The 14,582-nt window shown below is 37.5% G+C and overlaps 1 long non-coding RNA gene across 1 annotated transcript; it reads right to left on the reverse strand.

Annotated features, from left to right (window-relative positions):
- Window positions 1–1,007: 1,007 nt before the first annotated feature.
- Window positions 1,008–3,674, reverse strand: LOC130993388 (uncharacterized). The gene is made up of 3 exons (XR_009091650.1): window positions 3,433–3,674; window positions 1,855–1,935; window positions 1,008–1,257 (listed from the first exon to the last, which is right to left on the reverse strand). It is a non-coding gene; the product is annotated as an uncharacterized LOC130993388 (long non-coding RNA).
- Window positions 3,675–14,582: the final 10,908 nt, after the last annotated feature.

Raw genomic sequence — 14,582 nt, forward strand, 5'->3', positions numbered from 1 at the left:
TTCAACCCAAAAGACGTCTACTGAGATTTGGATCATGTGGACTGGCCAGGTCCAACATCATCACCTCCCAGTCACACGAGAAACATCGTCCCGAACTTGAAAGGCCATGAACATACTATACATAACAAAACATAAGTTCATTATGACAATTAAACTTATCTTAAGGTTCCATATCCTATTGATCTCAAACTTAAGACATATACACACAGACATACGTACACAGGCAAAACACTCTATTCATAAAATCTATCCTGTAGCAAAAGTCGATTTGATATTCCATCGTACTTGAACATTTGAACGTAGAGACTATGGTTCAACCATTGATGCAACGTTTACCTTGAATTCGTCGCGTATCGTCATTCTGTGTTTTTCCTTTACCTCGTACATATCTTTCCATTCCTCTTTGTAGTTCAAAAGAATCATTGTTTTCTTGAGGGAGCTGAAATGCTCTAAGTTCTCTTTCATTCTTCTACATCATCACCTTAAGAATCTAGATTGTAGAGATATCCTACTAATCTAGTAGTCTATGTTCTTTTAAAATTGTGATCATGCAACTTATAGCAATCTATGTTCTCCGGGAAAACATATGTCAATTTTTCTATCATTCGTCTGATCATAACATCATAGATTGCGAAAATATGCCATGAAAGGCAAAACATTCAACATTTCATCATAACCTGCTCTTCACATAAACATATTCATGAAGCATTTTAGAACATTAACATCTTTAAAACGTTGAAACTGCAGTTACCTTCTTTCCTTGATTGAGCACGATGCAATGGAGTGTTGAGCGGTGCCATATGAACCCGTGTAAGTCTAAAGAATCAAACTAGACTCGACTCTTTAGAATAAGGTTTCTAGGGCCAGAGCGAACGAACCGCTCTGATACCACTCTGTCACATCCCACTTTCCCAATGACGGGTTAACCGGGGTTATGACTTGGGGTGAACAATAAGAAATGGAAATGGACAATTACTTAACATTAAAGTATATGGAAATGTCACTCATAGATAAAATGCTAGGATCATATATGATTATTTGGATACTTATAAAACATACACATAAATGAGAACTGATTAAGGTGGGTTACCCAATAACACGTGTCACAATTTCATAACATAAAGTTATCCTAATCAAAGTGTTTTGCAGCGGAAAACGTGTGAGATATACATATGAAGATGTATACTCAAGGTTACATTTCTTGAAATGTCAAAGGAACACCCGCTCAACATCATTCCATTCCATCAACTGCTCAACCTGCACATTTAGAAATACATGCAGGGCTGAGTATAAAAATACTCAGTGGGCATAGCCGAAAATACATTCATGCATACATATATAAATTGAACTGCCATAACAGTAACACACAGGGGTTTTCTTAAATGACCTGCGCTTACTAAAATATTTCTTTCATTTTCATAAAGTCGATCGGCCGATCATTTTCCTTCATATGATCCATATCTGTTCCTTTCTGTCACGCGCCGGGAAGGAGGCCTCCTTACCACGGACGCCAAGACCGGTCGCAAGCGACTCGCGGTCTCCATAAGTGTACACGTTAATCCTAGCTAGCGACCTTTGTCTAGCATAGGATCCCAATTGGATTTCCTTTAAAGTTGGCGAACCAACACAGATAGGATACATATAAAAACATAAACATTTTTGGCAGTCAATCATTTCATAAACATTTCATTTCATTTCATAAACATTTCATTTTTATTTCATAAGAGTCATTTATCATTTGGGCATAATAATAAACTGAAATTAACAGTTAAAATCATCTCATGCATATATTCGTATAAGAGGCCTACGACACGCAGGGGATCTCTATATACGTATAGTAAAAGTAATGCCCACCTGGTTAGGCAAAGCCTGAAGATCATAATCACTTATAAACCTGTCTTGGGAAAGCAGCGCTAATCCCCCTGGTCACAAAGCCTACAAGAAATTCTATTCTTAATAGGTCTCGTGAAGCTAATCTTAATTCATGGTGTTGTGCTTATTATTTTATGATTCACTTAGCCGGGTTTTCAAAATTTAGTAAATAAATAATTGAAAACTAAATTCTTGAGTTAAGGACACCAACAATATCCTTACTCGATTTTTCTTAAATAATTGGAATTATAATTAAAACCAATTAAATACTTTTATTGCAAAATAAATGCAATTTCATGTCATGCTTAGCATTTATTAAGTAATTTACTTAAAATATGCACATAATAATAATATAATATTATTATGCAAATTAAAAATAATTAATCAAACTTAATAAGTCTAATTAATTAAAATAGTGTATCTCCTTTAAATAAAAATCTGCATAAATCCAATTAAATTAATAATTGGGCAGCCCATGATTTAAAATAATTAGAGGCCCACTGACAAAAATAACTCTACTCATTTAAAACACATGGCCCAAACTTTCTTCTCTTTTTATTTTAAAGAAGTCGGCCCAGCTGAAATTTTGAAAACCAAGGCCCAAAACTAAACCCAACACCCCAAACCCTTTTCTCCTTCTTTTCTCCCTTCAAACAAACGCACACACCACACACATCGCAGCTGCGCAGCATCCTTCCCATCTCACTCTCTCTTCTCTCTCCATTCACGCCAAAATCTCTCTCAAAGCTCGGCCGCCGCAGTCTCTCTTCCGGCGAATTCACGGCTGGAAGGCTGCCGTCTCTCTCTCTCCCTCGAATCTCCTCCGGTCTCCCCCTGCCGCTGCCAAGCCGCGGCCGCGTCTCCGGCGAAGGGCGTCATCTCTGGTCACTTCTCCCTTGAATCCCCCTTGGCGACGACGAGCGCCGCCGCCTCCCTCGGTCTCTCTCTCGGCGACAGCAGCAGCCGGAGCCACCGTCGCCGACACCCTCAGCAATACCCAGCCCAGACCACCTCTCTCTCTCCAGCTGTGGTCGGGCAGCAGCGGCACCACCATCGCCGCCCTCAAATTCCCAGCGAGTAGCAGCCACCAAGCTGCCACCGTCAGCACCCCATTCCCTTCCTTCTCTTCTCCCTCGTCTCCGGTAGTGGCGAACCTCCACCACCACGACGCACGCCCTCATCTCTCATGCTCCATCCTCGGCCGGACAACAACGGCAGAGCCGCCGCCGAGCCCTAGCCTCCCTCTGCCTCTCGACTCTCTCAGCCCGCAACCACACCGAGACCGACTGAGTTCGACGCTCAACAACAAGAAACGAGACTCAAATACACAAAGAATTCCCTTCTCTTAAAGTTTGATTCCCAGATTTTGTACTGAGCACTTGAAATCATTTGTTCATTTATATATATACCAACATATAATGCACATTTATGAATGAGTTGGCTACCATGTAACATGATTCTTTTTTTTTTAATTGTGATTGATTAGCTAGACTGAAAATATGATGCCTTAATCATGCATAAAAATGAATTAGTCAAGGGAGTTAGTTCATAGATGAAAACCTTGAGGGTTAATGATGGTTGGTGCTTGGTGCTTGGTGGCTTCTTTTGTGCGTTCTTGCCTTCTTGAATGCAGATGAGAAGAATGCAACATGTCTTTTGTGTAGAATGAGTAAAGTCTCTTTGGTATGAGTAAAGTCTCCATGATTTGATATAATTGAGATATGGCAGAGAGGTGTGGAGAGTAGGTGGGAGAAGGGAGGGAGTAGGTGGGTGTAATAATAGGTATTGATGGTAAGGGTTGAAAAAGTCATGATGATGATGGCAGTAGAGTGGCGGATAGGAGTTGTAGGGTGTAGGTGATTTGATAATTAAAAAGTCTTCAGGGTTGTATTATGAAAACTGTAATAATCATTCAGTGTTCGCTAAATAAAATAGTTCGTATAAATGATCGATGCTCAATTAAATAAATATGCAATGCATATAAATTTAATAACTAAATATTTACAAAAGCTTTTGTAAATCATTTTTGTTGGAATTAAAATAAATTCTTTTTCTCAATCCGGCGTGAATCATCTTAAATCTAAGTTTAAAATCTACTCTAAATTTAGCTAGGGAAAAGCGGGGCGTTACACCACTGTCAACGACATTCTACAAGAGCAAGCGTCTTCCATCCCATTCACAGTAAATGGCATACCATATGCCCATGGATATTACTCAATAGAAGGTATATATTCCGAGTGGGCAACTTTTGTCAAGAGCTTTCAATGTCCTCAAAATCCAAAAAGAATGAAGTTCAAGGAAATGCAAGAAGCTGCGAGAAAGAATGTAGAACTCGCATTTGGGGTTCTCCAAGCTCGTTGGGCAATGATTAGAGGTCCGAGTCGCCTCTGGTATGAAGAAAACATCACTGGCATTATGTATGATTGCATTATTTTACATAATATGATAATTGAAGATGAAGGGGAAATGGCAAGCCAATGGGTCGAAGACGAACCAAGCACGTCGAACAACAATATTGTAGGGAAAATAAATAATGGTTCGGTAGGAGGGTTCAAAGAGTACCTCATGAGAGGTTCTAGAGTACGTGACAAAACAATACATCACCAACTTTGATCCGATCTAGTTGAGCACGTATGAGCGATTTGGTGATAATTAATGTCATAATTAATTTTTTCGAGTTTGCCATTTGGTATTTAAATTAAGATGTTGTGTGTATTTTTAATTTTAGTTATTTGTTGTAAGAATTTACTTTTCAATAATATGCACGTTTCAATTTCAATTTTGTAGCATAATTATATTAATTTTAATTTATATTTTATCATTTAAATAAATAAATTTATTTATATAATTATATTAATTTTATTAAAATAAAATATAATTCAAAATTAAAATACATAAGTAATATATATAATTTATCCAACAAGGTGATGAATCAACCGTAGATCTTGATGATCTAAGGGCTGAAAATGGTTCCTAATTTATATTTTAAGAAGCGTTCTTATTTTAGCCTTCCCATATATATATATATATCATCAAGATCTACGGTTGATTCATCACCTTGTTGGATAAATTCATGGTCCTGAGTTCGAATCCCAAAGGTAGCAAAAAATTATTTTTCGCAATTCATGCCTTTATACAGTTTATTCATGCGTGTTATACATAAAATTCATGCATTTTTGCTGGTTCGTAATTCTTAAAATAAGGGTGGTTTATTGAATAACCGCCCCCTATATATATATATATATATATAGGGTGGGGTTAATGTAGAAACCCCCATTAAGATGAAAAACTAGGAACCTAATCTAAACCATTGATTTTAAAAAAATAGATGGCTGAGATTAAACTACAGATGCACAATTTAATTACTAATTTAAATGTAATTGAAATTCAAAGGTTAAAAATGTAATACAATAATTAAATCACTCTCACGATCTCTCATTCCCAATTCATTTTCACATTTGAACTTTTATCTAGGGTTTAAACTTGAGGAGTCGCCTATGCACCTAAAATCCACCGACTTGGGAGAATTGGACGCCGATCGAAGTTTCCCACGGCAGAATCGAGTTTGGTGAAAAAGCCGACTAGGAAGAATTGGACGCCGATCGAATTTTCCGGTGTTAGAATCTAACTGTGCAAGACGAAGGCGGTTGAAGGAAAATTGGGCGCCGATTTGTGCACGTCGGCGGCAGAGGCGATTGACGTAGAACTGTGCAAGACGAAGGCATTTCCGGCGACGGGGAGATACTTAGGCGTCGGTCTGTTGAAGGCGGCGACGGAGGCGGAGCGATTTACTTAAGGGGTTGTTCCCCGACGATTCTAACAAGGCGGCGACGGAGGCAGAGCGATTTACTTAAGGGGTCTGTTGAAGGCGGCGGCGGTGGCAGAGCGATTTGTACAAGGCGGCGACGGCGGAGATATTTACTGAAGTCGATTTTAATTTCGACGATTCAAAACAGGTAATTACTTAACCATTTCGATTTTAACTTGCATAGATGTTGGTTTTGGTTGCACAGATGCATTATTATTCGGTGTTGTCCTTAGGTGGAATTGATTTAGTTATTGATTTTGATTTTAACTTGCATAGATTTTGGTTTTGGTTGCACAGATGCATGATGCATCTATAATTTTGGAAATTCGATGAATAATCAGTGTTGTTCTTGGGTGGAATTGATTTAGTTATTGATTTTGATTTTAACTTGCATAGATGTTGGTTTTGGTTGCACAGATTCATGATGCATCTATAATTTGGAAATTCGATGAATTATTCGGTGTTGTCCTTGTGTGGAATTGAACTAGATTTAAGGTTTTGGACTGTTATACAAACCCGTTGGGTAGGAAAAGCAAGCTCGTTAATAATGGGAGCATTGCCAACGACAAGCTTGGATCTTCATTGATAGTTAAATTGTGTAAAAATGTTAAGGACTTGAATGAGTTATTTTCATTGGTTCTTCACATATGCATAGATGCATAGATGCATACAGGCTCAAAATGTTGAGAATTTGTATCGCAAATCTTGAAATGTTGGGAATATGAAGTGTTTCGTATGCCAAGTGTTTGATGAAAGTCCTGTGATTATATATTATACATAAGATTGTAATTTTATCTGTCCAAACTTATTCCTATATAAAATATAAATTTTCGCCCTTTTTAAAGATCTTAAACTCTACCTCTAAGTGGATAAGGTTTTGATGGAACTAGTAATCCTCATGCTGCACGAACACCATTTACTTTAATAATTAAAAATAAAATTAGTATATTAAGTGATACAAAGTTTGGAATATTGCATAGATGCACACTTGCACAAATTTGATTTATTGGTTACTATTTGTACAGATTCAATGTTTTGTATAATTGCATTCGTAATTGTCTTATGTTGCATATTGTTTCACATTTAAATGCATAGTTATGATTCCCTAATTTTTTTAGCATATAAAGTTGATAATGTTTTTGTTGTTGCACAGTTAAATATGTCTCATGTGAGGAAAGCATCTGCTAAAATCCAGAAAGACATTTGATTAGGCTTCGTACAAGAGTGTTCAACTATGATAGGATAGACAAGTAACTACGTCAAGAATGATGTAATGAGGGGTGCATCTGAATATTATCAAAATTTCTTATCCGTACCAGATGAGAAGATGGAAAAGATATTTTGGATGACTTTTGGCTTGAATAGTACACTGTGTGGGAACAAATTTTGTTTTCTAATATGATTACGTATGACGAGTTATTCTTAAACTATTTTGTTATCATTTACATCAATTTTCGCATTATTTTATAAAGAACAACTGATCTTACGTCTTTTTTTTTCTAATATGTGATACATTGTTGGTTTCAATTGCATAAAATACATATTTCTTCAGTGTACAATAAAATGTTATAGTTGCACAGCAGAACATGTTGGTGTGCATATGAATTATAATTATTGTTGCATAGATGCGCAGTAAATATACATATTTCTTATTTGTTGTGTCAATGAATATACAATAGTAGAATATGTGCATTAGTTTTTTAGCCAGTACACCATTTAAATATAAAAATTTATAAAAGGTATTTCGTACGAATAATGATCAAATTCTATTATCTAATATGTGCATTATCATCATATATCTGTGCTATATACATTAATTCATGTGCATTATCATATGTGCAATTTAATATCATCTCTGCATTATCATCTTTTTCAACAAAAATAAACAATCCTCTTTCATTAAAAAGAATAATCTTTTTCAATTATGACTCTTTTATTAAAAAAAGCAAAGATTAAAAACAAAACAATGAAACACACGACTAACTAGACTAACTAAACATTTAGGATTAATTAAGTAAATAGTAAAAGACAAATATAACCTTTGACTAATTAAAAACTAAAAAAACGGCTATCTACAACTATTGGAACCATTTTAGGCGCATATTTTTCTAAATTAATTCCAACCACTAGATCTTCAATTTTAAAGGCTAAGATGTGGTTCTTAGTTCTCATTTTAAAAGAGGTTTTTATTAGAACCTCTTCCTATATATATAGGAAGAGGTTCTAATAAAAACCTCTTTTAAAATGAGAACTAAGAACCTAATCTAGGCCCTTGATATTAAATATCTTTCGGTTAAGATTAAGATTCAATGTTAACTATTTTTTTTTTCAATTTTTATTGAAATCATCATTTTTTTTCATTTATTTATTCTTTAAAAGATATTAATGTAATTTAACTTATTTTTAGTTATGGTATTGTGAGAGTTTTAAGGGATTTATTGCCTCCCACTATTATTAAACGTTGACCATACTCTTTCCTATAAGTTTTGTGTTTTTAATCATAGTGTTATTCTTTTAAAGATTTAAAAATATGGAGTTTCGAGCCTTTATAAAATATTGAACTTCATTATTTTTTACACTTTTATTAAGAACATCAGCAGTGGGGGTGACCTGATAGCTTACCAGATAGAGGGATGACCATATTGGGTCAGTGAGGCTGCAGTGGGATGACATGATAGCTGACCTGATCTTTTTAGTTTTAATTATTGTATTTTTTATTTAATTTTAATTGCAAAATTTTGTAATTTGAAGATTGTAATTTGTACATATTTACTTTGAATTTAATAATAATACGATTTTTATTATAGTTGAGTGTTAGTATAATTTTATTACAATTATAGTCTTCAACAATTAAATTTAATACAATGTAGTAATAAATTAATTATGTAATTACGAGAAAAATATTCATAACACTCAAACTCAAATTAAACATTAAAAAAAATAAAAGAATTCAAAAAACCACCATTTCGGACTCGAAAATCGACGGTTCGCAGACCCTGAATCACCGGTTTCGGGCCCGACCAAAAACCTTCTCTACATTCAGGCAGGTCGGTATTGGTTTATCCTATTGGTGAATCATGAACCGTCGATTCAGGCGCGGAACTGACGGTTCTCGTACCGTGGACACCTCTAGTTAAGATATATGGTTGAAAATCTGAAGTTGTCAAAATTACTTTGATCGAAAATCACTAAAAAATATAAAATAAAAACTATACTTCACTCACTCGGAAAACCCATAATTTGCACGAGGTAATGTAATTTATGTGATATTAATCTTATAACTGTGATAAAAATAAATAGGCTTAATGGAGTGAAATAAAATTAGCAATATTTACTTTAATTTAAGATTGAAAATTAAAATGCCCACTTTTATGAATATATGTATTATATATTTAACGGTTAAGGTGCAGATAAGCCCCTCAACTGGAGGCCCTTAGAGCATTTCAGTCCCCTTACTAACTATGTGTGCAAATTGGCCCCCGAACTCAAAAAAACGGTGCAGATCGGCCCCTCTGACTTAACACCGTTATGGGCCGTTAGTCAAGGGGGCGATCTGCACCGTTTTTTCGGAGTTCGGGGGCTAATCTACACCTTTTAACTTTTTAATTAATTCATCTCTCTCGCTCAAAATTTGATCGTCGTTGTCGCTGATTCAAGCTCTGACGAGGCCGGCGGAGGGCGCCGCCCCTTTCTTTCTCTCTTGGGCCCTAAACCTCGGAGCTCGCTCGACTGCACACGCTTAGCGTCAAGGACGAGCCCTAATTCTCCCATTCCATCGGAAATCGCCGCCGCAATATCCGGTGAACCCGCCGCCTGGCTTTTCTCGATGAGGAGTCGCCTAGCTTTTCTCGATAGGGAGTCGCCTCTTTCTCTCAAATCCGGTGAAATCCGGTGATAAAGGCCGACGATGCCCGTCGCCATCTACACTATCGGCGTGCTGTTGAAGAAGGACGCCTCCAAATCAGAGACCATGGCCAACATGATCTCGATCTCGATTGGGGTCACGATCACCGCCTACGGCGAGGCGAAGTTCGATTCGTTGGGGGTGATTCTGCAATTGGGGGGGCGGTGACGTTCGAGGGAGAATTCGAGTTTTTATTTCGATTATGTGATTTTCGGGAGCAATGACGCCGATTTGGAATTCCCGATTTGGGGCTTGGGAACTTGATTTCGTGATTTTTCTCATCTGACGGCGATTGACGCCGGAAAAGTTGGTCGGAGAAGATGAGATGTGATTTTTTTTAATGAACGGTGTGCAGATTAGCCCCCGAACTCCAAAAAGGGAAAATGTGCAGATTAGCCCCTGAACTCCAAAAAAACGGTGCAGATCGCCCCCTCTGACTAACGGCCCATAACGGTGTTAAGTCAGAGGGGGCGATCTGCACCATTTTTTTGAGTTCGAGGGCCAATCTGCACACACAGTTAGTAAGGGGACTGAAACGCTCTAAGGGCCTCCACTTGAGGGGCCTATCTGCACCTTAACCCTATATTTAAATAGATTAATTATTCATAAAAGTAAAATTTTGAAGTAGCCAAAATGAAGCATAAAACATAATTTATGGCCACACATTGAAAAAACATAAAATTTGGCCATTTTTATTGATTTGGACGTTTTTACCCTTAATGAGGCAGACCGGGTAGGATCAGGCACGCGGGTCGCGTGCTGGGTCGGGTTATGCACTTATGGCACTATTAGTGTCATAAGTGCCAAGATTTTACTTTGGTTTTATTTTGGATTTCCGTTGGCACTTATGGTACTATTAGTGCCATAAGTGCCAACGGAAATCCAAAATAAAACCAAGTAAAATGATCATTTTGGCACTTATGGCACTAATAGTGGCATAAGTGTCATAAGTGCAATAGAAACAACAGTAATAGAATCAAGAAATCATAAATGGATCATCTAAACCCTAAATCGAACATCTAAACCCTACGGGGAAGTGTTTAAAATGGTCATTTTGGTACTTATGGCACTATTAGTGCCATAAGTGCCAACGAAAATCCAAAATAAAATCAAGTAATAAAATGATGCGTATGGCACTAATAGTGCCATAAGTGCCATACTCGCAGCGGACGTTGGCTTTTTCCCACGAGCGCGCAATTCACCCATAAGCTTCCAGCGGCTGCGCAATCATCCCAGCGGCCGAGTAAAAAGGGCAAATTAGGCATACCACCTAATTAATGGCCATATTTTGATGTTTTAAGATTATGGTCCAAAAATTGATTTTCAATCTTCATTATGGCCATTTGACTACATTGTTTCTATTCTTAATGTGCGAATCATTTGTATTTGGAAGATAACACTTTATACATTTTATCATATTTTGACAAAGAGAACGATTTAACAACAATAAGTCAAAAATTCATTTGATCGGTAAATTTTTACTTATTACTATCAAATCGTTCATTTTTCATATTTTTCTTACACATTTCTGAAACAATTATATTTATTTAAAGGGTTAATAGCCGAAAAATACACGAAGTTTGCCTGAATTTGCATTTTGCACATCACCTTAAAAAATAGTCACACAATACATCAACTTTTGATTTTATCGTAATTTGCGCACGACGAGAATTCCGACTATAATTAAAGTTGATCGACAACGACGTGGCAGTACACGTGGCATTTTTAATGCTGTGGCAATACGCGTGGCATAAAGATTAAAAACAATGTAATGTTTTGTTACATGTGGCATAAGAGAGAGAGAGAAGTTGACAAAATCAAAAGCCCTAATTAATCCTCCTCTTCTCCATAAGATCGAAGTTGAACGACAGCACTCCGGCGTCAGACGCGGCAGCCGGCTTCCGCTTCTCCTGGTGGCACTTGTTGGAGGCCTCGCCGGTGACGAAGCTGATGAACTCCGACGTGCATGGGGAGAAGCCGCTCCTGCTCTCTCAACCTGCCTTCGTCTTCGTCTCCGACGCATGTACTTAAGCGGCGGCAGCGCTTTTCTATTTTCCCTCACCACTCCTTCGATTTCAGCCAGCTCGACTCTAGGCGGCACAAATAGCATGGCCCGCGCGAACCAAGAGGCTTCAAAGGCCATCTCCGATTTTGGAAGGTTAGAGGCGGAGGAGGATTGTGGGTTAGTCTTCTAGGAAATGGAGGCGCGAAGTGAGACAGAAAATAGAGTCTTGTGAAGGTTTGGAGATGGGAAGTTGTGGAGTGATGAGAAATTGGGACTGAGTATTTGCAGATCTGGGGATTTCTTTCCCTTCAGCGAGTATCAGGCGGTGGTAGTGGCGGTGGATTGCAGATCTGGCGGTGGCGATGGCGGTGGATTGGGGTGGCTGTCTCCTCCGAATTGCCCACGAACAGAGCCCAACTCTGTACCAATATTTTCGCTGCCCGGCCCCGTCGCTCTCCCTCCAAACTCATGCTTCAATTTCCGCCACCTAGTCGCCCAAACTTCTTCTCCTTCGATTATCTGGCGAAGAGCGTCTCCTCCGACCACCGCTTACCCAACGGCCAGCAACGTTATTTTTTTTTATTATTTTTTTAAAAGAAAAGCTTGACAAAACGACGTTGTTTTACTACATCGCCGGTGTGTCCACGTCTGCAAAGTCCGAGAGCCACGTCAACACCAATTAAGGTGGTGGTCAACGCGTGTGCAATTTACGATAAAATCAAAAGTTGATGTATTGTGGGGCTATTTTTTAAGGTGATGCGCAAAATGCAAATTTGGACAAACTTCGTGTATTTTCCAGCTATTAACTTTTATTTAAAAAATGAGTTAAGTCTTTCATAAAAATCAAACGAAATTATCAGTATGTGTTCGCTATTTTATTTAACACGCCGCAAGTGTACGGGTGTAATTGTGTATAGCGGTAAACAAGGTCGAATCCATAGAGACTGATTAGAACCAATGTCTATCCTAGATTATTATTCCTCTATCTGGAAAATCGAAGTTGGGAGTTTTGTTTTTAAAACAAAATAAATAAATAAATGACAGGAAACAAAATAAATCAAGCTGCCAAATACGGAGAAACAGATAAGAGAAGAATTCCCAAGGTAAAGGTTTCAACAGATTATCCTAACTAACATGTTCAATTCAATTAATAAGACGATTCCTAAGGCAATCTCAAAACTAGTCTATACCCACTCCCGTGGCATACAAACCGTTGATTACATGCAAGGCTACCGTCCCCAGATCGCACTTCTAACATGTAACTCCTAAAAGTCCCTAGGATTAACGCCCTCACAGTTATCAATTCCCTTTAGAATTAAAATAAATATGTTCTATGTTCTTAGTTCAGGTAATACTTATCATCTCCCGATATCAAATTAAAACCTATGATTATGCTAAATTGGTGGCCAATCAATAAAGCAAACAATTATAACAAGAACATAAAAAGGAATAACAATCTCAATTAATCGAATCAAACAATCAGAAATTCAAATCATGTCTACTCCCTAAACCCTGGGAAAAGGGGATTCTAGCCACACATAGACATATGAACTAGAATCAATATCTCAATAAAACAGAAAAACATTCAACAATAAAACCGTAGTGAAATCGAGAATCTTCAATCTTGCTCTGTCTCCGTTCTCCGTCTCTCTCAGCTCTCAGGGAAAGGAAAATATGATGAAAGGTGATAAAGGTTGCAGAGAATAAGTTCTTGGGGAGTATTTTTATGCCCTAGGTCTTGTAGCTCTCAAAAATATCCAAAATCGCTAAAAAAACGAATTTTGGGCGGAAATACGGCGACTCGCGCGGCCGCATGGCTGGCCCGCGTGACGAAACAGAACTCCTGATAGCTTTGCCCAACGATTTTGTTTTGGCTCGTTCTCCCTCGTCTGAACTCCGATTTATGATCCGTTTACGCTCACGAACTCCTATCGAGACGAACTACAACTTGTATTTCAGCCAATTCTTCCAAATTCTACTTCATTATTTCTGAAAATTCGTTCAAACACAAGCAAGTAACAAGTTCTTGACCATAAACGAATATAAGCTCAAATAGACCATCAAACACACAAAATTCTCACAACTAAGCATAAAAAATGACACACCAAGAGGTAAAAATGCATGTTTATCAACCCCCCAAACTTGAACTATTGTCTGTCCTCGGACAAAACAAAGATGAACCAAGAATGAATCAATAAGAGCGCAGAGAAAAGTAGATAACATTGTGGCTTCAGATTTATCAACAAAAATAACAACATGTATTTGTATCTTCTATCATCAAGATATCACACTCATGACAAACTTCAAATTATGGTCTCAATGACTTGCAATCCTCACCAAAAAGATAAAGAATTTAAGATCTCTCAACTCTCAAGTGTGTCAATCAACATGGACGTGTATACGCTCAGTTCAAGCAAAACAAGTACTCAACCATAAGCTTGTCAATCGTCTCACCTCTCCACCACTCAATGTGTGCTCCTATAACCAAGATCAAAAAGGTCTTTATTGAGGGTTGTAATGTAGGCTCTTTGGTAGGGTAGGATACGTTTGGCTAAGTGACTAAAAGATACGAATCAAATTAACACCATCACCAACCTTATAGCATTCTTACTCAATTCTATCCTCCACCTTCCACAAAACCAAAATTTTCAATATATAATCCACCACAACACATCAATTATTTCTCATGACATTATGACTTTCTAATGCATCCTATGTACCTCTTTTTTTTCTTTTTCTTTTCTTTTCTTTTCTTTCTTTTTTTTTCTTTTTTTTTTCAGGGTACTAGGATTTTTTTTTTCAATCAAGATCAAAGTTCATAAACCATAATCACGCATCTCCACAAACCAACAACCCCATAACAACAATCTCCAAGCTCCCACCCACGGCTAAACCAAATAAAATGGAAAATAAAAGGCTCAAAGGGGCGAACTAGGATCATATATAGTAATAGGACAAAGATCGGATATATAGGCTAACAAAGACGGCCTTCT

Source organism: Salvia miltiorrhiza, chromosome 7 (genome assembly GCF_028751815.1).
Source record: "Salvia miltiorrhiza cultivar Shanhuang (shh) chromosome 7, IMPLAD_Smil_shh, whole genome shotgun sequence".
NCBI lineage: Eukaryota > Viridiplantae > Streptophyta > Magnoliopsida > Lamiales > Lamiaceae > Salvia > Salvia miltiorrhiza.